Source organism: Cherax quadricarinatus, chromosome 23 (genome assembly GCF_038502225.1).
Source record: "Cherax quadricarinatus isolate ZL_2023a chromosome 23, ASM3850222v1, whole genome shotgun sequence".
Taxonomy (NCBI): domain Eukaryota; kingdom Metazoa; phylum Arthropoda; class Malacostraca; order Decapoda; family Parastacidae; genus Cherax; species Cherax quadricarinatus.
In genome coordinates, this window is record NC_091314.1 from 29,236,315 (window position 1) to 29,259,377 (window position 23,063).

Here is a 23,063-nt window from a genome sequence, read left to right on the forward strand (position 1 = left end):
GCCTCTAACCACAATCTTCAACACATCCCTTGAAACTGGGCAACTACCTGAGAAATGGAAGACAGCTAATGTAGTCCCCATATTTAAGAAAGGAAACAGAAACGAGGCACTAAACTACAGACCTGTGTCTCTGACATGTATTGTGTGCAAAGTCATGGAGAAGATTATCAGGAGGAGAGTGGTCGAACACCTGGAAAGGAACAAGATTATAAATGAAAACCAGCATGGGTTCATGGAAGGCAAATCTTGTATCACAAACCTCCTGGAGTTTTATGACAAGGTAACAGAAGTAAGACACGAGAGAGAGGGTTGGGTAGATTGCGTTTTCCTAGACTGCAGGAAGGCCTTTGACACAGTTCCCCACAAGAGATTAGTGCAGAAGCTGGAGGATCAGGCACACGTAAAAGGAAGGGCACTGCAATGGATAAGGGAATACCTGACAGGGAGGCAGCAACGAGTCATGGTACGTGAAGAGGTATCACAGTGGGCGCCTGTTACGAGCGGGGTCCCACAGGGGTCAGTTCTAGGACCAGTGCTATTTTTGATATATGTGAACGACATGATGGAAGGAATAGACTCTGAAGTGTCCCTGTTCGCAGATGACGTGAAGTTGATGAGAAGAATTAAATCGGACGAGGATGAGGCAGGACTGCAAAGAGACCTGGAGAGGCTGGACATGTGGTCCAGTAACTGGCTTCTCGAATTCAATCCAGCCAAATGCAAAGTCATGAAGATTGGGGAGGGGCAAAGAAGACCGCAGACAGAGTATAGGCTAGGTGGACAAAGACTACAGACCTGACTCAGGAGGGATACGTGAATGTCACTACTGCCCAGCCGGAGCCGGGCAGCCGTCACATTCAAGAATCTAATTATTTTATTGGATGCACCGTAGACATGTGGCTTCTCCTGTATGACAGAATGATGATAGATGGACTGACTGGTGTCAGTCTCTCTCAGTCTAAGGTCAGTAAGTCCATTTGAAGTTCTTTTCGTATTATTATCAAACTGATAACTGGCGACCCAAAATTGTAATATACCCCTAGAGACCATCATTATCTGTGCTTTCTCAGGAGCAAATGTTACCTGCCACCGTTTACTCCAGGCTGATACAGCTGTAAGGTGGTGACTGATGTAACATAAAGCAGCTGGCATTTCTTCTCTTGGATAAGTAAATGTTAGAGTACAGTCGACTGCATATGCATAGGATTCTGGGATGAGATACAGGAGGTCACTGAAGTAGACATTCTGTAACAATGGTCCCAGCACACTTCCCTGTGGAACACTTGCACCAACAGTGTCTTGCTGACTCTGTCCCAGTGAGAACTACACTTAGAGATCAACCTTGAAGGTAATCACTGAGGAGACAGCGTAGGGCCTGCAATTCCCAGTGCTTGACGTTTTGCCATGAGTCCAGTGCTACTAAACAGCTGACTTTGAATTCACCAGTGTCTGGTGCCACTTAGTGGAGAGGTTTAACAACGGATCGGCAGCAGAGTAACCTTTTCTGTAGAGAGTGGCAGTCGAATAACTATCATCTGCCATGATTACTGTCTCAGGAAACTTGCCAGTGATTGACAGGAGTGACACTGGTCTGATATTGCTGAGTTCTGCTCTGCTCTTCTTTTTGTGAACAAGGATACATTTGCTTCTTTCCACAGGCCATTTACACTGTGCTAGGCAGTGCTGGTAGATGTGAGGTGCTGCTAGTTGGTCTGCACATCTACTCAAGCAGTCTTGGGCTCAGTTTATCTAGGTTCACAGCCTTTTCTTGGTTCAGCGATTTGAGGAGAATATACACCTCCTCCTGCCTTATTGTCGCCACTGACAGTTTTGACACAGTTCTTGCAGCTAGCCAAGGAGGGTCCCTTGCTGGATCAGGAACTTGCATCTTGGCAGCAAAGTGTTCTGCCAAGATCCTGTCGATTAAGAAGTGGAATAATTTCATCAGGTGAATAACCTTGTCTGTACTTGACTAGGGACCACCAAGTTTTGGAGCCCACTCTACCTGATGCCAGCTTTCTTTTTGTGTCAGTCTCCCATTTAGAGATGGCCCGCTTTTGGACTTCTCCCATTTGGCAACAGGCTTGCCTGTGCAAGTTCCTATTATAAATAGTAAAATGTCTCTTATACCTTCGCCATGCCTTGTACTTAGCAGTAGCAGCCTCTCTACAACGAAAGCTGAACCAATGCTGATCTGTAGGTTCCGTCACATACTGCCGGTGAGGGATCTGTTCTTCTGGGAGTTTAAGGATGTGTTCAGTGAGGGCATTCACTTGATTGTCGACATCACCTCGGAGAAGAGCATTCCGATAAGAGGTTTCCCGCAGCCAGGTTGTGCTACTTCACCTAGTTCTGTAGGAATCTTCAGTGCCGTAAAGACAGCCTTATGGTCAGATAATCTAGCTCTCTCTCTCTCTCTCTCTCTCTCTCTCTCTCTCTCTCTCTCTCTCTCTCTCTCTCTCTCTCTCTCTCTCTCTCTCTCTCTCTCTTTCTCTCTCTCTTTCTCTCTTCGTTCCCTTGCCCTTTTCTCCCTACTTTCCCTCTCTCCCTCCACCCGTACATAACCCATCTGTTGTTTTCCCTCCCCTCCCCTCATCTCCCTCCTTCCTCCACATAACCCTCTTCCATGTCCCTTTCTCCTCTATCATTCTCTCCCTCTCTTCCTCCATCCCCTACATAACCCTCTCCACTACCCCTGCTGCTGCTCCCCCTCCCCCACCTTCCCTCGCTACACACACACACACACTCGGTAATTATGCAGGAATAACAACGTTGAACTGTTCACGGTGGTGTACTCCGCTAAAGTTACCCAAACATGAGTGTGTTCCGTGCCAGCGCCGCCACACAACCAACACTCCCATGCATCACCTGCATTGCAAACGGGTCATTTTGTGCTTCCTTTTATGATTTTCTCCCGGCTGAGTGACTCTTGTTTTTTAAACATCTTTTTTTTCACTCTTTTTTGTTTTTTAATGGGTTTGAGGGTTGAGCGCTGCAAGGTGTAAGGCTGCGCCTTTGTCACTGAATTTCGCTTTTTTTGGTGATGTATGTATGATATAGATATGTATGTTTACTGGTGTATGTTTTCGTGAATACACTGCTGACTGAGAAGGTAATTGTGGGTAAAGTCCATACAACTCTTTTGAAAACATTACTTTATATTATACTTGAAGGATACCTTGAGTTTTTCAGGGGTCAACGCCCCCGCAGCCCGGGCCCAGACTAGACCTCCTGTTGGGTCAACCAGGTTGTAATGCTGACAGTGAACAGTCCAACATATTAACCACAGCCCGGCTGATCAGCTGTTGAATAGTCTTGGACTCCTTACAATTATTGTGATGTATCTCAGTGTACTCATGGCAGATCTCATTTTCATTACGAGTATTTTAGCACCGTCTGCCGAGCCTCTTGCTTTCATAGGGAACAATTTCTGTGTGTAGATTTGGGACCAGTCCCTGTACGATTTTCCAGGTATATATTATGATGTGTTTTTCTCGCCTGCATTTCAAGGACGCATTCCGGGAACACTTCAGGTTAAGGGACTTAAAGCGTCCCTGGTAACTGATGTGAATGATTGAACTTATACGTTCAGTGAAGGTTTTCTTTATATTCTCCAGACCTGCAATTTCACCTGCCTTGAAAGGGGCCGTTAGTGTACAACAGTATTTCAGCTTAGAGAGAACAAGCGATTTAAAGAGGATAATTATTGGCTTGGCATCCCTAGTTTTGAAAGTTCTCATTATCCATCCTACCATTTTCCTCGCAGATGTGATAATAAAACTGTTGTGATCTTTGAAGGTGAGATCCTCCGACATTATAACTTCTAAGTCTTTCACATTAGTTTTTTTGCTCTACTGAGTAGTTAGAATTAGATTTAAAATCCGTTCAAGTTTTTATTTCCTCAAATTTTCCATAACAGAATAACTGAAAATTGTAGATGAACTGATGGACTGATTACATCGACTCAAGGTTGAGGGACTGATTACCTCAAACTCCTCCTGTTCTTCACCATTCTCCTTTATATGGACTGAGGAAGACTGTGTGGCGAAACGTTTCCTCATTAAAGATACCCAAGCGTTGCACACGTGTCTGATTTATTAACTGAAATTTGTCCTCATGGAATTTCACATTGTTTTGTGCGGCTCACTGAAAGTGTTATGTCGTCTTGGAGGTTCACAGTGTCCTCAGTGGTTCACAGTGTCCTCAGTGGTTCACAGTGTCCTCAGTGGTTCACAGTGTCCTCAGTGATTCACAGTGTCCTCAGTGGTTCACAGTGTCCTCAGTGATTCACAGTGTCCTCAGTGGTTCACAGTGTCCTCAGTGGTTCACAGTGTCCTCAGTGATTCACAGTGTCCTCAGTGGTTCACAGTGTCCTCAGTGGTTCACAGTGTCCTCAGTGATTCACAGTGTCCTCAGTGGTTCACAGTGTCCTCAGTGGTTCACAGTGTCCTCAGTGATTCACAGTGTCCTCAGTGGTTCACAGTGTCCTCAGTGGTTCACAGTGTCCTCAGTGGTTCACAGTGTCCTCAGTGGTTCACAGTGTCCTCAGTGGTTCACAGTGTCCTCAGTGGTTCACAGTGTCCTCAGTGGTTCACAGTGTCCTCAGTGGTTCACAGTGTCCCCAGTGGTTCACAGTGTCCTCAGTGGTTCACAGTGTCCTCAGTGGTTCACAGTGTCCTCAGTGGTTCACAGTGTCCTCAGTGATTCACAGTGTCCTCAGTGGTTCACAGTGTCCTCAGTGGTTCACAGTGTCCTCAGTGGTTCACAGTGTCCTCAGTGATTCACAGTGTCCTCAGTGGTTCACAGTGTCCTCTCACAGTGAGTGGTTCACAGTGTCCTCAGTGGTTCACAGTGTCCTCAGTGGTTCACAGTGTCCTCAGTGGTTCAGTGTCCTCAGTGTTCACAGTGTCCTCAGTGGGTTCACAGTGTCCTCAGTGATTCACAGTGTCCTCAGTGGTTCACAGTGTCCAGTGGTTCACAGTGTCCTCAGTGGTTCACAGTGTCCTCAGTGGTTCACAGTGTCCTCAGTGGTTCACAGTCCTCAGGTTCACAGTGTCCTCAGTGGTTCACAGTGTCCTCAGTGATTCACAGTGTCCTCAGTGGTTCACAGTGTCCTCAGTGATTCACAGTGTCCTCAGTGGTTCACAGTGTCCTCAGTGGTTCACAGTGTCCTCAGTGGTTCACAGTGTCCTCAGTGGTTCACAGTGTCCTCAGTGGTTCACAGTGTCCTCAGTGGTTCACAGTGTCCTCAGTGATTCACAGTGTCCTCAGTGGTTCACAGTGTCCTCAGTGGTTCACAGTGTCCTCAGTGATTCACAGTGTCCTCAGTGGTTCACAGTGTCCTCAGTGGTTCACAGTGTCCTCAGTGGTTCACAGTGTCCTCAGTGATTCACAGTGTCCTCAGTGGTTCACAGTGTCCTCAGTGATTCACAGTGTCCTCAGTGATTCACAGTGTCCTCAGTGGTTCACAGTGTCCTCAGTGGTTCACAGTGTCCTCAGTGGTTCACAGTGTCCTCAGTGGTTCACAGTGTCCTCAGTGGTTCACAGTGTCCTCAGTGGTTCACAGTGTCCTCAGTGATTCACAGTGTCCTCAGTGGTTCACAGTGTCCTCAGTGGTTCACAGTGTCCTCAGTGATTCACAGTGTCCTCAGTGATTCACAGTGTCCTCAGTGATTCACAGTGTCCTCAGTGGTTCACAGTGTCCTCAGTGGTTCACAGTGTCCTCAGTGGTTCACAGTGTCCTCAGTGATTCACAGTGTCCTCAGTGGTTCACAGTGTCCTCAGTGGTTTACAGTGTCCTCAGTGGTTCACAGTGTCCTCAGTGGTTCACAGTGTCCTCAGTGATTCACAGTGTCCTCGGTGGTTCACAGTGTCCTCAGTGGTTCACAGTGTCCTCAGTGGTTCACAGTGTCCTCAGTGGTTCACAGTGTCCTCAGTGGTTCACAGTGTCCTCAGTGGTTCACAGTGTCCTCAGTGGTTCACAGTGTCCTCAGTGGTTCACAGTGTCCTCAGTGATTCACAGTGTCCTCATCTGTTATGTCACTCACTGTGTTGGATATAAAAATGAGGAAAAGGATGGGGCGAGTACTTCATCTGTGTACTTTTCCAGTTATTCCTTTTGCACACATTTTGTGTGTTAATACAGCTTTATCGCACCTGTTGAAGGCTTTCACAAAGTCAGTGTATTCCACATCTCGATTCTGCTTGTTTTATAGAGCATCCAACACCATGTCACCGTGGTCCAGTAGTTGTGAGAGGCAGCAGCGACCTGCTGTAATCTCATGTTGCCCTGAGTTGTGCAATTGTTGGTTGGTGATCTTGCTTCTTAGAACCCTTTCAAATATTTTTATAATGTTGGACGCTAGTGATATCAGTCTATAGTACCATGCCTCGTTGTTGCCTCCCTGTCAGGTATTTTCTGATCCATTGCAGTGCTCTTCCTGTTATGCGTGCCTGGTCCTCCAGCTTTTGCACTAATCTCTTGTGAGAAACTGTGTCGAAGGTCTTTTTGAAGTCCGTCCAGGAAAATGAATCTACCCACCCGTCTCTCTCTCGTGTCTTACTTCCGTAAGACAGGATTTTCCTTCCCTGATCCGTGCTGGTTGTCGTTTATAGGTTGTTTCATTCTAGGTTCTCCACCACTGTACTCCTGATAATCTTCTCCATGACTTTGCATACTATACCCGTCATTACTCTGTTGCTCTCTTTATATTCTTCTCTTGGCTCCTGCAGTTCTGTGGTGGGTTATACATCACTACAATGATTACCTTATGTCCAACAGACTGAATTTTACCTATTATGTAGTCTCTTTGGCCCATTTCGTCCATTCCTTTCATTTCCTCAAATCCCCATCGGTTTTCAATGAGCAGTGCAACTCCTCCTCCCCATCTGCCGTTGCCCAGTGGTGAGAGTAGCCACTCTCATTGCTGAGGTCCAGGTAATAAACCCTGGAGATTAACATAACATAACATATCTTTCCTCAGATTCTGATATCCAGATGGGAAGATTGCATCTGTTATCATCCCAGTGAATTTCGTTTCTGTGAGTGCTATAATATTAGTCTTTGGACTCTCCTTGACTCTTTCATGCCGCTCCTCACATTTACAATGGTTCCCCGAGTTTCGGCTATAATTCATTCCAGAAGGCCGTTCGAGTGCCGTTACTGAACGAAATTGTTCCCATAAGGAATAATGCAAATTAGATTAGTCCGTTTTAGACCCCACAAAAATACACTTACAAAAGCACTTATAATAATACACTTACATAATTGTTCGAGTTGGGAGTTGTACAAAACTCGGGGTACCACTGTATTTGTTATTCCATCTGCACTCGTATACCAAACTTTCAACTTCTTGTTTAAAATTGTGATTGGAGAGAACGTTGGGGTTGGGGAAGCAGGAGACCTGACAGGGAACTATGCTGTGAGGGTGGAGTTTGTAATGAGGGGGTAGGGGCAGTGGGTATGGTGTGTGGGTTTTAGGTTAGATTGTTTGGTTGCATTGGGGTTGTTGTGGTTGAGGTACTTCTGTAGGTGGTTCTGAGGGAGGTTGTATTTTCTCTTCCTCCTAAGTCTGGGTTTTCCTGCTCATCTCCATCTTTGGCTCTTTCCTCCTTGCATCTTTGTACCCTCTCTTTCAGTTTCTGCCTTTCTTGTGTTATGTACATCGGTAAGTTCCTTAGTCTTGCTTTCTCCTGCAGGATCCTGTTTTGAGCCAATTCTGATTGAAAATTACTTTGACCTGCCAGCGTTTTTCCTCTTGCAAACCCCCCTATTCTCAGAAAATTTGTCAACTGGGTCATGTCATCCTCTACTATTACTTTCATGATACTTTCAATCTCTTTTTTCCCCTCCTGTCTTCTTGCTTCATAAGTTTCCCCTTCAGTTTCCTGGAACCCATAAGCAAAAACTGACCTCTCCCTTTCGTTCTCCCACTGCATTTTACTTTGCATCTGCTGAGTCGATTTAGTTGCCTCCATTGCATCACTCCTTCCTTCAATCTCTTCCCTATCTGATGTCCCTGTTCTCAGTGGTCTGTCATTTTCCCTCTTCAGCTTTTCCTGGGCACTGCTGCAGTCTGTTAGGGCCTCTGCATATATCTTAGTTCTTTGATTTTCTTCAGTCCCCTCATTTTTTCCTGGTGTGCTCCTCATTTTTTCCTGGACTCCATGGTGGTCTGATAGGCCTGCCGCATCCTGTGTTCCCTACAGTCCCCTCGTTTGTAACTGATGTTTCAGTTCTCGATGTCCTGCACGTACTGCTCTTTGGTTCTTTGGACTGTTTCAGATTTTTTAGTTCCTCTTGCAAGCTCTGTATCTTAGTTTCTGCTGCTGTGGCTTGCAGCTCCCATTTCCTGCTCTCTGCAGCTATTCTCTCCTCCATTTTCTTGCTAAGCTCTGCATGGGGGAGGGAGTGTGGGGAGGGAATGTAGGGGAGGAAGTGTGGTGGAGGGAGTGTGGCTGAAGGAGTGTGGGGGAGGGAGTGTAGGGAGGGAGTGTGGGGGAAGGGATTATTATCCAATATTGTTGGGGGTTGCCTTTTCTGAGGAGGTTTAATGTGTTTATGCTGGGAAGGAGGTAGAAAGCTTTTTGAAGGGGTGAGGAAGTTACTAGGTGAGCCACCAGGTGAGTCACCAGGTGAGTCACCAGGGGAGTTACTAGGGGAGTCACCAGGAGAGTCATCAGGGGAGTCACCAGGGGAGTCATCAGGGGAGTCACCAGGGGAGTCATCAGGGGAGTCACCAGGGGAGTCACTTCCCTCCTCCATCACCTCCCTCCTCCATCACCTCCTTCCTTTATCACATCCTTCCTCCATCACTTCCCTCCTCCATCACCTCCCTCCTCCATCACCTCCTTCCTTTATCATCTCCCTCTTCCATCACCTCCCTCTTCCATCACTTCCCTCTTCCATCACTTCCCTCCTCCATCACTTCCCTCCTCCATCACTTCCCTCTTCCATCACTTCCCTCTTCCATCACTTCCCTCTTCCATCACTTCCCTCTTCCATCACTTCCCTCTTCCATCACTTCCCTCCTCCATCACTTCCCTCCTCCATCACTTCCCTCCTCCATCACCTCCCTCCTCCATCACCTCCCTCCTCCATCACCTCCCTCCTCCATCACTTCCCTCCTCCATCACTTCCCTCCTCCATCACCTCCCTCCTCCATCACCTCCCTCCTCCATCACTTCCCTCCTCCATCACCTCCCTCCTCCATCACCTCCCTCCTTCCCTCCATTCTTCCCGTCTGGGACCACTGGTGATCCTTCAATCCCAAGTAATCCTCTCTGTTCCTCTTCTTGCTTTCAGTCCTCCTCCCTCCCCCGTCCTACTCCTTTTCCTCCTCCTCAGTTCCTCCATTTCCAAGGTTTTTTTTCCTTTCTTTGTCTCTTATCTTTGTCCACACTGCCAGAAATTACTTTGTATTCTTCTTCTCCCCTTTCTCCCTACTTGTTCTCTCTCTCTCTCTCTCTCTCTCTCTCTCTCTCTCTCTCTCTCTCTCTCTCTCTCTCTCTCTCTCTCTCTCTCTCTCTCTCTCTCTCTCTCTCTCTCTCTCTCTCTCTCTCTCTCTCTCTCTCTCTCTCTCTCTCTCTCTCTCTCTCTCTCTCTCTTTACACAGGGTTTGACAAGATTAGGTTAAGAATCCCTAACTTTATTGACAAGCTATTTACAGGTTAAGGATTCCTAACTTTATTGACAAGCTAAGAGCTGTTACCTACATCAGCTCATTTGAAAGCATTTTTATTGTTATGAAACATACAAGTAGGGAACAGGATGAAGTTGGTGCCATCTGTGGGCCAGCATTTTTATTTGATCAACTGACTTTATCTCGTTAACATCATTATGCTGTACAAATGTGTTCCATACTCCGGTCATCCTGGGGAAAAATGATCTCAAATAGAGTGATGTTCTGGAGAAGGGTACAGCCAGAGCGAAGTTGCTGCTTTCTGCCCGTCTTGTGGCATAAAAGCTTGCTTCACGCTGTTCTAGAAGTGGATCCAAGTGTGGTACTTTGATAATATTGGCCTTGTACATAACAGTAAGGCCACCCACATCCCTCCTGTGTTGAAGGCTCTGCTGAAATGACAGATCTATCCAGGATGGGTCCAGGCGAGAGATGAGACGTCTTGCTCTGTTCTCTACTCTGTCAAGCAGTCGCAGATGAGAGTCGCACAAGGTGTGAGCGTACTTGTGCCTCATACAGAATCTTGCAACCCCTGCTGTCAAGCAGATGCGAAATACGGCGAAGTGTTGTAAGCTTCCTCGCTGCCTTGTTTGCAAGATTTACAACATGGTTCTTCAGGTTCAGTTTTGAGTTAAATTTCTCCCCAAGGATATCAACTTCTTCCCCAGGTACCAACACCCTCCCATTCATGCTTAATATTGCACCGGCATTGCCATCATGGTGCCTAGAGACCATCATCATTTGCGTTTTCTCAGGTGCAAATGTTATTTGCCATCTATTTCCCCAAGCTGATATAGCTCTTAGCTGGTGGTTGATGTAGCTTAGAGCAGCTGGATAAGTGAATGTCAGTGTACAGTCGTCTGCATATGCATGGGACTCTGGGATGAGATGAAGGTCATTGAAGTAGACATTCCATAACAATGGTCCCAGAACGCTTCCTTGTGGAACACTTGCCCCAATAGGATGTCTTGTTGATTCCGTTCCCCATTGAGAACTACCCTTAGAGATCTACCATGAAGGTAATCACTGAGGAAACATAGCGTAGAGCCTGCAATTCCCAGTGCTTACAGTTTTGCTAAGAGGCCCTGGTGCCACACCCGGTCGAAAGTACCAGCAATGTCCAGTGCTACCACATACCTGACTTTGGATTCATCCCGTGATTGGTGCCATTTAGTGGAGAGGTTTAACAACAGATCAAAGTAACCTTTCCTGAAGCCATATTGACGATCACAAAGTAGTGAGTGGTAGTCAAAAAACTCATTTGTCTTGAGATTATTGTCTCAAGGATCTTACCAGTGATTGACAGGAGTGATACTGGTCTGTAGTTGCTGATTTCTGCTCTGCTCTTCTTTTTTGTGAACAGGGACTACATTTGCCTCTTTCCACAGAGAAGGCCATTTACCCTGTACTAGGCAGTGCTGAAAGATGCGAGTTAGAGGTGCTGCTAGCTGGTCTGCACATCTTCTCAGTAATCTTGGGCTCAGCTTGTCTGGGCCCACAGCTTTTTCTTGGTCAAGCGATTTAAGAAGGAAATACACCTCCTCCTGCCTTATTGTCACCACTGATAGTTTTGACACAGTTCTTGCAGCTACCCAAGGAGGGTCCCTTGCTGGATCAAGAACTTGCATTTTGGTAGCAAAGAGGTCCGCTTTCTCTTGACTACTGGTAGAGGTGGTCCCATCCTGTCGATTTAGAGGTGGAATGAGTTCATCAGGCAGATAACCTTGTCTGTCCTTAACCAGGGACCACCAGGTTTTGGAACCTACTCTACCTGATGCTAGATTACTTTTTGTGTCAGCCTCCCGTTTAGCGATGGCCCGCTTATGAACTTCACCCACATGTCTACAGGCTTGTCTGTGTAAGTTCCTGTTATAGGTGGTAGGATGTCTCATACCTTCGCCAAGCCTTGTAATTAGCAGTAGCAGCCTCTCTACAACGAAAGCCAAACCAAGGCTGATCTGTAGGCTTCGTCACATATTGCCGGTGAGGAATGTGTTCTTACAGAAGATTAAAGATGTGTCCAGTGAAGGCTTTCACTTGGTTGTCAACATCCCCTTGGAGAAGAGCATTCCAATCGGTGGTCGCGAGCTCAGAGCAAAGGGCTGGCCAGTTACCTCTTTTCCGTAGCCAGGTTGTGCGTGTGGACTGCACCTCGTTCTGTTGGGATCTTAAGTGTCGTAAAAACAGCCTTGTGGTCAGATGATCCAGCGTACCAGAGGGGTTGAAATGTGACTGTACCTTCTGACAGATCACTCACTACTTGGTCAAGGAAGGAGCCAGAGATGTGAGTAGCGAAATCATCAAAGTTTCTCAAGTAAAATACCACAAGAAGGTCATCAAAGTCCCTCTGTATAAGATATTGGTTGAGGTCACCAACAATTATGATATGTTTACAGTTGTGTTGGAGCAGAAGAGAGTCCACATTTTCCATTAGGAAGTTGATGGGGTCTGCATGTTGCCACATTGCACATGCTAGTACAGAAGTACTAGTGTATATGCATAGCTTGAAGAACATCATTTCAAGATGTGTAGGGGTGGCAACATCAATGTGCTGGGCATGAACACTTTTAGAGAAGCACACAGCAACACCTCCTCCTTGCCCTTGCCTGTCTCTTCTCATCCATGAGGTGTAGCTAGCAATTCTTGCAAAATTTTCTGGAGTCCTGTCGTCCAAAAATGTTTCAACAACAGCTATCATGTCGGGACGTCGAGTGTTCACAAAACTACGTGTGAGCTCTCCAACATTGGTAATGAAACCTTTAATGTTGGCCGACAGGATGCTGATAGACTGGCTCCTCATGATGTGGTCAGCTTGAGGTGGTGGGTGCGTAAGACATGTAAGGTGTCTGCCCATGAGAGGTAGGGCACTGAGGCAGCTGCAGGGATGTAGGTTTGTGGTCTTGTGTAAGGCACAATAAAACCTGCTGGGCTGAGATAGGAGTAACTGAGTAGGTGACGTGTGAGTGTGTTCACCGCTTCAGAGATTCTACTGGTTTGTTCCGAGAACAGGTCTCTAAACAGATGGTCCTGTCTGTCAAGTTCCTTTTTCTTCCGACACTGATCCTCCTGATGTCTTTTCTTGGTGAATAATTGCACCTGGTATCTCGCAGGCAGTTGTTAGTGGTGTGCCCCTTCCGGTGACAGCGAAAGCACTGCCTAGGTGCCTGGGAGGGTGGACTCCTATTTGTTGCACCTCCTGTGTTTCGTTGCTGATTTATCCGCAGGTTCTGCTGCTGGGACTGTGTTGGTGGAAGGTGAGACGGCTGTAGATGCCCTCCTCCTCCATGTCCTCTTCCACGTCGTCTACCACGTCCTCTACCACGCCCCTGTGCAGTTCTGACAGATGTATCCCTGCTGTTCGTACTTTGGCGCAGCAGATGTTCAGGTGCAGTGATATTTTCCTGATTAACTGCACCAATCTCTGGTGGAGAAAATCGTGACTCACTACTTGCCGATGAAGCGCTGCTGCCGGATGATGGAATAGTGTCGGCAGGTGTGCTGACAGGTATAGGATCAGAGATGGTATGTGCACTGTCTGGTGTACTGGCAGGTGCTGAAGCAGTGATGTCAGGTGTAGGAGAATTAACAGATCCAATGTTTGCTTCGTTGCTGGGAAGAGGATCTGTTCCCCTCTGTGGTGGTCAGAGAAATTGTGTTAGAATTCCCAAATGTAGTGTTTTGAGCTCTGTCTAACTGTGGGACCTTAGTAATGACAGAATTCCACCAGTTATTTACCTCTAAGTTGAGCTCTCTCTCTCTCTCTCTCTCTCTCTCTCTCTCTCTCTCTCTCTCTCTCTCTCTCTCTCTAATTTTGTACCAAAAGAACCTTAGAAAATTTACCTAACCTTATTATGACAAGCACAATTTAATTTAGCCTAATCCAACTAAATATATTTTACATAAGATTATAATAATTTAATAATAAACAAACACAATGAAATATATTTTTTTCGTTAGGTTCAGAATGATTTTGGGCGAAATTATTGCATACTCAAATTTTCGCTTGCTTATTTGGCAAGAAGAGCGTTGCTATTTAAGCTAAAATGGCAAGTTTTATCTATTCGGCACGACATATGTATGCAATAAGAAATAAGATCACAGTAAACAGGTGATGTCACAATATACAGAAGAACCACTGTGAAAAAATAATGAACTTCAAGCGCTTACGTGATTTCTCACACTGTCAAGGAATGTAAAAATAATTGATTGGATGATATGTCAGGAACTGCGTTCTGACGCTTGTCAGCACACAGCATCTCTAAGGAGATGTCGGTCTATTTAAGTGTTATGTGGCTGCTGTCAGGATGCTGCTATAGTTACATTGCGTTCCACTGTCATTATTGTCTCTCAGTGCTGTGTCGGGTGGTCGTTCCACTGTCATTATTGTCTCTCAGTGCTGTGTCGGGTGGTCGTTCAGCTGTCATTATTGTCTCTCAGTGCTGTGTCGGGTGGTCGTTCCACTGTCATTATTGTCTCTCAGTGCTGTGTCGGGTGGTCGTTCCGCTGTCATTATTGTCTCTCAGTGCTGTGTCGGGTGGTCGTTCCGCTGTCATTATTGTCTCTCAGTGCTGTGTCGGGTGGTCGTTCCACTGTCATTATTGTCTCTCAGTGCTGTGTCGGGTGGTCGTTCCACTGTCATTATTGTCTCTCAGTGCTGTGTCGGGTGGTCGTTCCACCTGTCATTATTGTCTCTCAGTGCTGTGTCGGGTGGTCGTTCCGCTGTCAGTTGTTGTCTCTCAGTGCTGTGTCGGGTGGTCGTTCCACTGTCATTATTGTCTCTCAGTGCTGTGTCGGGTGGTCGTTCCACTGTCATTATTGTCTCTCAGTGCTGTGTCGGGTGGTCGTTCCACTGTCATTATTGTCTCTCAGTGCTGTGTCGGGTGGTCGTTCCACTGTCGTTATTGTCTCTCAGTGCTGTGTCGGGTGGTCGTTCCACTGTCATTATTGTCTCTCAGTGCTGTGTCGGGTGGTCGTTCCACTGTCATTATTGTCTCTCAGTGCTGTGTCGGGTGGTCGTTCCACTGTCATTATTGTCTCTCAGTGCTGTGTCAGGTGGTCGTTCAGCTGTCGTTATCTCTCAGTGCTGTGTCAAGGTGGTCGTTCCACTGTCATTATTGTCTCTCAGTGCTGTGTCGGTGGTCGTTCCACTGTCATTATTGTCTCTCAGTGCTGTGTCGGGTGGTCGTTCCGCTGTCATTATTGTCTCTCAGTGCTGTGTCGGGTGGTCGTTCCACTGTCATTATTGTCTCTCAGTGCTGTGTCGGGTGGTCGTTCCACTGTCATTATTGTCTCTCAGTGCTGTGTCGGGTGGTCGTTCCACTGTCATTATTGTCTCTCAGTGCTGTGTCGGGTGGTCGTTCCACTGTCATTATTGTCTCTCAGTGCTGTGTCGGGTGGTCGTTCAGCTGTCATTATTGTCTCTCAGTGCTGTGTCGGGTGGTCGTTCAGCTGTCATTATTGTCTCTCTGTGCTGTGTCGGGTGGTCGTTCCACTGTCATTATTGTCTCTCAGTGCTGTGTCAGGGTGGTCGGTCCACTGTCATTAGTGTCTCTCAGTGCTGTGTCGGGTGGTCGGTCCTCTGTCATTATTGTCTCTCAGTGCTGTGTCGGGTGGTCGTTCCACTGTCATTATTGTCTCTCAGTGCTGTGTCGGGTGGTCGTTCCACTGTCATTATTGTCTCTCAGTGCTGTGTCGGGTGGTCGTTCAGCTGTCATTATTGTCTCTCTGTGCTGTGTCGGGTGGTCGTTCCACTGTCATTATTGTCTCTCAGTGCTGTGTCGGGTGGTCGTTCCACTGTCATTATTGTCTCTCAGTGCTGTGTCGGGTGGTCGTTCAGCTGTCATTATTGTCTCTCTGTGCTGTGTCGGGTGGTCGTTCCTGTCATTATTGTCTCAGTGCTGTGTCAGTGGTGGTCGTTCCACCTGTCATTATTGTCTCTCAGTGCTGTGTCGGGTGGTCGTTCCACTGTCATTATTGTCTCTCAGTGCTGTGTCGGTGGTCGTTCCACTGTCATTATTATCTCTCAGTGCTGTGTCGGTGGTCGTTCCACTGTCATTATTGTCTCTCAGTGCTGTGTCGGGTGGTCGTTCCACTGTCATTATTGTCTCTCAGTGCTGCTGTCAGGGTGGTCGTTCCACTGTCATTATTGTCTCAGTGCTGTGTCGGGTGGTCGTTCCACTGTCATTATTGTCTCTCAGTGCTGTGTCGGGTGGTCGTTCCACTGTCATTATTGTCTCTCAGTGCTGTGTCGGGTGGTCGTTCCACTGTCATTATTGTCTCTCAGTGCTGTGTCGGGTGGTCGTTCCACTGTCATTATTGTCTCTCAGTGCTGTGTCGAATTGGTCGTTCCACTGTCATTATTGTCTCTCAGTGCTGTGTCGGGTGGTCGTTCCACTGTCATTATTGTCTCTCAGTGCTGTGTCGGGTGGTCGTTCCACTGTCATTATTGTCTCTCAGTGCTGTGTCGGGTGGTCGTTCCACTGTAATGGACTCTGTTTTGTCCTTCATGCATATATTCACGAAGGTCTTCACAACAGTTCTGAATGTCCTTTTGTTTTAATCTGAGTCTATCAGGTCGCATATGACGTCGGTGAAGCACGTGATCGTCGACATCATTTGATGGCTCAGGGGTAATACGGGATGTCCTGGTCTCCTCTCTTAGTCGTCAGTGTTCCTCACTGGTAACTGTTGAGGTGCTAGGGGTTGACGCGTCGACTGTAGTGTGTTCCTGCATCATGGGACCCGTTGGCTGCCGTTGTCGGGTGGGAGCTTGAGCAGAAGTAACGGGAGTTGGCTCAGCAAGGGCGCCACCCCTTCGCATATGCTTCCTCGGCTTCCTTCGACGCTGTGGTCGGAGAAGTGGCCCTGGATTCTGTGTGACTGTAGCCTCCTCTGGACGAAGCTGCTCCTCAGTGATAAGGGCTCTGTTTGATGCTGGAGGCTGGACAACTGGGGTTTTTCCATGCTGCTTTGACACGGCAGAGCCTCTTAAGTCAGTGCAAGTTCCAAGCACGTTGTTTCTTGCCGCACTTCTGACATCGAGGTTCCGTAGCTTCAGCAAAGCAGTTCTTTGACGGGTGAGACCCTCTACAGGTGCCGCATATTTCCTTAAACTGACTTGGTGCTGACTTGGTTGTAGCTGAGGCACCAGAAGCACCTCAGAGGGGTCTGGAGATATAAGCGACTATTGGCAGAAAGGTGGGCTAGTGCAAAGATGAGTAGTGGGGGGGTTGAAGAGGGTTGGAATAGTTTTAAAAATGCAGTATTAGAATGTGGGGCAGAAGTTTGTGGTTATAGGAGGGTGGGGGCAGGAGGAAAGAGGAGTGATTGGTGGAATGATGAAGTAAAGGGTGTGATAAAAGAGAAAAAGGTAGCTTATGAGAGGTTTTTACAAAGCAGAAGTGTTATAAGAAGAGCAGAGTATATGGAGAGTAAAAGAAAGGTGAAGAGAGTGGTGAGAGAGTGCAAAAGGAGAGCAGATGAAAGAGTGGGAGAGGCACTGTCAAGAAATTTTAATGAAAATAAGAAAAAATTTTGGAGTGAGTTAAACAAGTTAAGAAAGCCTAGGGAAAGTATGGATTTGTCAGTTAAAAACAGAGTAGGGGAGTTAGTAGATGGGGAGATGGAGGTATTAGGTAGATGGCGAGAATATTTTGAGGAACTTTTAAATGTTGAGGAAGAAAGGGAGGCGGTAATTTCATGCACTGGCCAGGGAGGTATACCATCTTTTAGGAGTGAAGAAGAGCAGAATGTAAGTGTGGTGGAGGTACGTGAGGCATTACGTAGAATGAAAGGGGGTAAAGCAGCTGGAACTGATGGGATCATGACAGAAATGTTAAAAGCAGGGGGGGATATAGTGTTGGAGTGGTTGGTACTTTTGTTTAATAAATGTATGAAAGAGGGGAAGGTACCTAGGGATTGGCGGAGAGCATGTATAGTCCCTTTATATAAAGGGAAAGGGGACAAAAGAGATTGTAAAAATTATAGAGGAATAAGTTTACTGAGTATACCAGGAAAAGTATACGGTAGGGTTATAATTGAAAGAATTAGAGGTAAGACAGAATGTAGAATTGCGGATGAGCAAGGAGGTTTCAGAGTGGGTAGGGGATGTGTAGATCAAGTGTTTACATTGAAGCATATATGTGAACAGTATTTAGATAAAGGTAGGGAAGTTTTTATTGCATTTATGGATTTAGAAAAGGCATATGATAGAGTGGATAGAGGAGCAATGTGGCAGATGTTGCAAGTATATGGAATAGGTGGTAAGTTACTAAATGCTGTAAAGAGCTTTTATGAGGATAGTGAGGCTCAGGTTAGGGTGTGTAGAAGAGAGGGAGACTACTTCCCGGTAAAAGTAGGTCTTAGACAGGGATGTGTAATGTCACCATGGTTGTTTAATATATTTATAGATGGGGTTGTAAAAGAAGTAAATGCTAGGGTGTTCGGGAGAGGGGTGGGATTAAATTATGGGGAATCAAATTCAAAATGGGAATTGACACAGTTACTTTTTGCTGATGATACTGTGCTTATGGGAGATTCTAAAGAAAAATTGCAAAGGTTAGTGGATGAGTTTGAGAATGTGTGTAAAGGTAGAAAGTTGAAAGTGAACATAGAAAAGAGTAAGGTGATGAGGGTATCAAATGATTTAGATAAAGAAAAATTGGATATCAAATTGGGGAGGAGGAGTATGGAAGAAGTGAATGTTTTCAGATACTTGGGAGTTGACGTGTCGGCGGATGGATTTATGAAGGATGAGGTTAATCATAGAATTGATGAGGGAAAAAAGGTGAGTGGTGCGTTGAGGTATATGTGGAGTCAAAAAACGTTATCTATGGAGGCAAAGAAGGGAATGTATGAAAGTATAGTAGTACCAACACTCTTATATGGATGTGAAGCTTGGGTGGTAAATGCAGCAGCGAGGAGACGGTTGGAGGCAGTGGAGATGTCCTGTCTAAGGGCAATGTGTGGTGTAAATATTATGCAGAAAATTCGGAGTGTGGAAATTAGGAGAAGGTGTGGAGTTAATAAAAGCATTAGTCAGAGGGCAGAAGAGGGGTTGTTGAGGTGGTTTGGTCATTTAGAGAGAATGGATCAAAGTAGAATGACATGGAAAGCATATAAATCTATAGGGGAAGGAAGGAGGGGTAGGGGTCGTCCTCGAAAGGGTTGGAAAGAGGGGGTAAAGGAGGTTTTGTGGGTGAGGGGCTTGGACTTCCAGCAAGCGTGCATGAGCGTGTTAGATAGGAGTGAATGGAGACGAATGATACTTGGGACCTGACGATCTGTTGGAGTGTGAGCAGGGTAATATTTAGTGAAGGGATTCAGGGAAACCGGTTATTTTCATATAGTCGGACTTGAGTCCTGGAAATGGGAAGTACAATGCCTGCACTTTAAAGGAGGGGTTTGGGATATTGGCAGTTTGGAGGGATATGTTGTGTATCTTTATACGTATATGCTTCTAAACTGTTGTATTCTGAGCACCTCTGCAAAAGCAGTGATAATGTGTGAGTGTGGTGAAAGTGTTGAATGATGATGAAAGTATTTTCTTTTTGGGGATTTTCTTTCTTTTTTGGGTCACCCTGCCTCGGTGGGAGACGGCCGACTTGTTGGGAGAAAAAAAAATATATATATATATATATGTGTGTATATGTGTGTATGTGTGTGTGTGTGTGTGTGTGTGTGTACTCACCTAGTTGTACTCACCTAGTTGAGGTTGCGGGGGTCGAGTCCGAGCTCCTGGCCCCGCCTCTTCACTGATCGCTACTAGGTCACTCTCCCTGAGCCGTGAGCTTTATCATACCTCTGCTTAAAGCTATGTATGGATCCTGCCTCCACTACATCGCTTCCCAAACTATTCCACTTACTGACTACTCTGTGGCTGAAGAAATACTTCCTAACATCCCTGTGATTCATCTGTGTCTTCAGCTTCCAACTGTGTCCCCTTGTTACTGTGTCCAATCTCTGGAACATCCTGTCTTTGTCCACCTTGTCAATTCCTCTCAGTATTTTGTATGTCGTTATCATGTCCCCCCTATCTCTCCTGTCCTCCAGTGTCGTCAGGTTGATTTCCCTTAACCTCTCCTCGTAGGACATACCTCTTAGCTCTGGGACTAGTCTTGTTGCAAACCTTTGCACTTTCTCTAGTTTCTTTACGTGCTTGGCTAGGTGTGGGTTCCAAACTGGTGCCGCATACTCCAATATGGGCCTAACGTACACGGTGTACAGGGTCCTGAATGATTCCTTATTAAGATGTCGGAATGCTGTTCTGAGGTTTGCTAGGCGCCCATATGCTGCAGCAGTTATTTGGTTGATGTGCGCTTCAGGAGATGTGCCTGGTGTTATACTCACCCCAAGATCTTTTTCCTTGAGTGAGGTTTGTAGTCTCTGGCCCCCTAGACTGTACTCCGTCTGCGGTCTTCTTTGCCCTTCCCCAATCTTCATGACTTTGCACTTGGTGGGATTGAACTCCAGGAGCCAATTGCTGGACCAGGTCTGCAGCCTGTCCAGATCCCTTTGTAGTTCTGCCTGGTCTTCGATCGAGTGAATTCTTCTCATCAACTTCACGTCATCTGCAAACAGGGACACCTCAGAGTCTATTCCTTCCGTCATGTCGTTCACAAATACCAGAAACAGCACTGGTCCTAGGACTGACCCCTGTGGGACCCCGCTGGTCACAGGTGCCCACTCTGACACCTCGCCACGTACCATGACTCGCTGCTGTCTTCCTGACAAGTATTCCCTGATCCATTGTAGTGCCTTCCCTGTTATCCCTGCTTGGTCCTCCAGTTTTTGCACCAATCTCTTGTGTGGAACTGTGTCAAACGCCTTCTTGCAGTCCAAGAAAATGCAATCCACCCACCCCTCTCTCTCTTGTCTTACTGCTGTCACCATGTCATAGAACTCCAGTAGGTTTGTGACACAGGATTTCCCGTCCCTGAAACCATGTTGGCTGCTGTTGATGAGATCGTTCCTTTCTAGGTGTTCCACCACTCTTCTCCTGATAATCTTCTCCATGATTTTGCATACTATACATGTCAGTGACACTGGTCTGTAGTTTAATGCTTCATGTCTGTCTCCTTTTTTAAAGATTGGGACTACATTTGCTGTCTTCCATGCCTCAGGCAATCTCCCTGTTTCGATAGATGTATTGAATATTGTTGTTAGGGGTACACATAGCGCCTCTGCTCCCTCTCTCAATACCCATGGGGAGATGTTATCTGGCCCCATTGCCTTTGAGGTATCTAGCTCACTCAGAAGCCTCTTCACTTCTTCCTCGGTTGTGTGCACTGTGTCCAGCACATGGTGGTGTGCCCCACCTCTCCGTCTTTCTGGAGCCCCTTCTGTCTCCTCTGTGAACACTTCTTTGAATCTCTTGTTGAGTTCCTCACATACTTCACGGTCATTTCTTGTTGTCTCTCCTCCTTCCTTCCTTAGCCTGATTACCTGGTCCTTGACTGTTGTTTTCCTCCTGATGTGGCTGTACAACAGTTTCGGGTCAGATTTGGCTTTCGCTGCTATGTCATTTTCATATTGTCTTTGGGCCTCCCTTCTTATCTGTGCATATTCGTTTCTGGCTCTACGACTGCTCTCCTTATTCTCCTGGGTCCTTTGCCTTCTATATTTCTTCCATTCCCTAGCACACTTGGTTTTTGCCTCCCTGCACCTTTGGGTAAACCATGGGCTCATCCTGGCTTTTTCATTATTCCTGTTACCCTTGGGTACAAACCTCTCCTCAGCCTCCTTGCATTTTGTTGCTACATATTCCATCATCTCATTAACTGGCTTCCCTGCCAGTTCTCTGTCCCACTGAACCCCGTTCAGGAAGTTCCTCATTCCTGTGTAGTCCCCTTTCTTGTAGTTTGGCTTCATTCGTCCTGGCCTTCCTGCTTCTCCCTCCACTTGTAGCTCTACTGTGTATTCGAAGCTTAAAACCACATGGTCACTGGCCCCAAGGGGTCTTTCATATGTGATGTCCTCGATATCTGCACTACTCAAGGTGAATACTAAGTCCAGCCTTGCTGGTTCATCCTCTCCTCTCTCTCTTGTAGTGTCCCTTACGTGTTGGCACATGAAGTTTTCCAGTACCACCTCCATCATCTTAGCCCTCCATGTATCTTGGCCCCCATGCGGGTCCAAGTTCTCCCAATCGATCTCCTTGTGGTTAAAGTCACCCATGATCAGGAGCTTTGCCCTGCATGCATGAGCTCTTCTGGCCACTCTAGCCAGTGTGTCAACCATCGCTCTATTGCTCTCGTCGTACTCTTGCCTTGGCCTCCTGCTGTTCTGTGGTGGGTTATACATCACTGCTATTACCACCTTGGGACCTCCAGAGTGAAGCGTTCCCGCTATGTAATCACTTTCTTCTCCGCTGTCTCCTCTCTCCAGCTCATCAAAATTCCAGCGATTTTTGATCAGCAATGCCACTCCTCCACCCCCCCTGTTCCCTCTGTCTTTCCTCAGGATTTGGTATCCCGTTGGAAAGATGGCATCTGTTATCATACCTGTAAGCTTGGTTTCTGTGAGAGCTATGATGTCCGGTGATGCTTCTTTGACTCTTTCATGCCACTCCTCCCACTTATTTGTTATTCCATCAGCGTTTGTGTACCATACCTTCAGTTTCCTTTCCAACACTGTGGTTTGGGGGGCCTGTGAGGGTGGGAGACCTGGTAGCATACTGTGGGATTCTATAGCTCGGTGTTGGGTGGAGGCTGTGGGTATGGATTGTAGTGTGTGTTGGGATGGTGTGATAGGTTGTATGGTTCTGAGAATAGTTGTGTGTGTGCTTGCCCTTGCTGTTCTGTTCTGCTCTGACTGACCTCTGCTGGTTCCATCCTTGTCTCTTTTCCTAGCTCCTTTCGCTTTTTTGTCCTCTCCCTCAGCTGCTGTCGTTCTGATTTTGTTCTGTCTCTGTCTAGGAACACCCTCTTGTACTCTTCCGAGTATTTCAATCGTGGTTTCTCTTGGAGGATCCTGTTCCGCACTGTTTCCGTCCTGAGAATCAGCTTGATTGGTCGGTTTCTCCCCTTCGAGTACCCCCCTATTCTCTGAAAATTTACAATCTCGTCCATCTCTTCACCTATTTCCGTGATGATTTTCTCAATCTCCTTTCTTTCTTCCTGCTGCCTTTCAGTGTGTGTCCTTTCCTCTCTCTCCTGAAGCCCATGGATAAACACTGATTTTGCCCTTTCCTCCTCCCATTGCCTCACCCTCTGTGACTCTGGATCCTGCCTGTATGTGGTCAGTTTCTCCCTTGATTTTTCCAGTGGCTCTTGATAGCATGGTTGTGCCTCAGCATTCGACCTATCACCCTCTCCATCTGCAACCAGCTGTTCTTCCCTTTCACTCCTTGGTCCTCCTTGGCAGGCTGATATGACCTTAGCATAA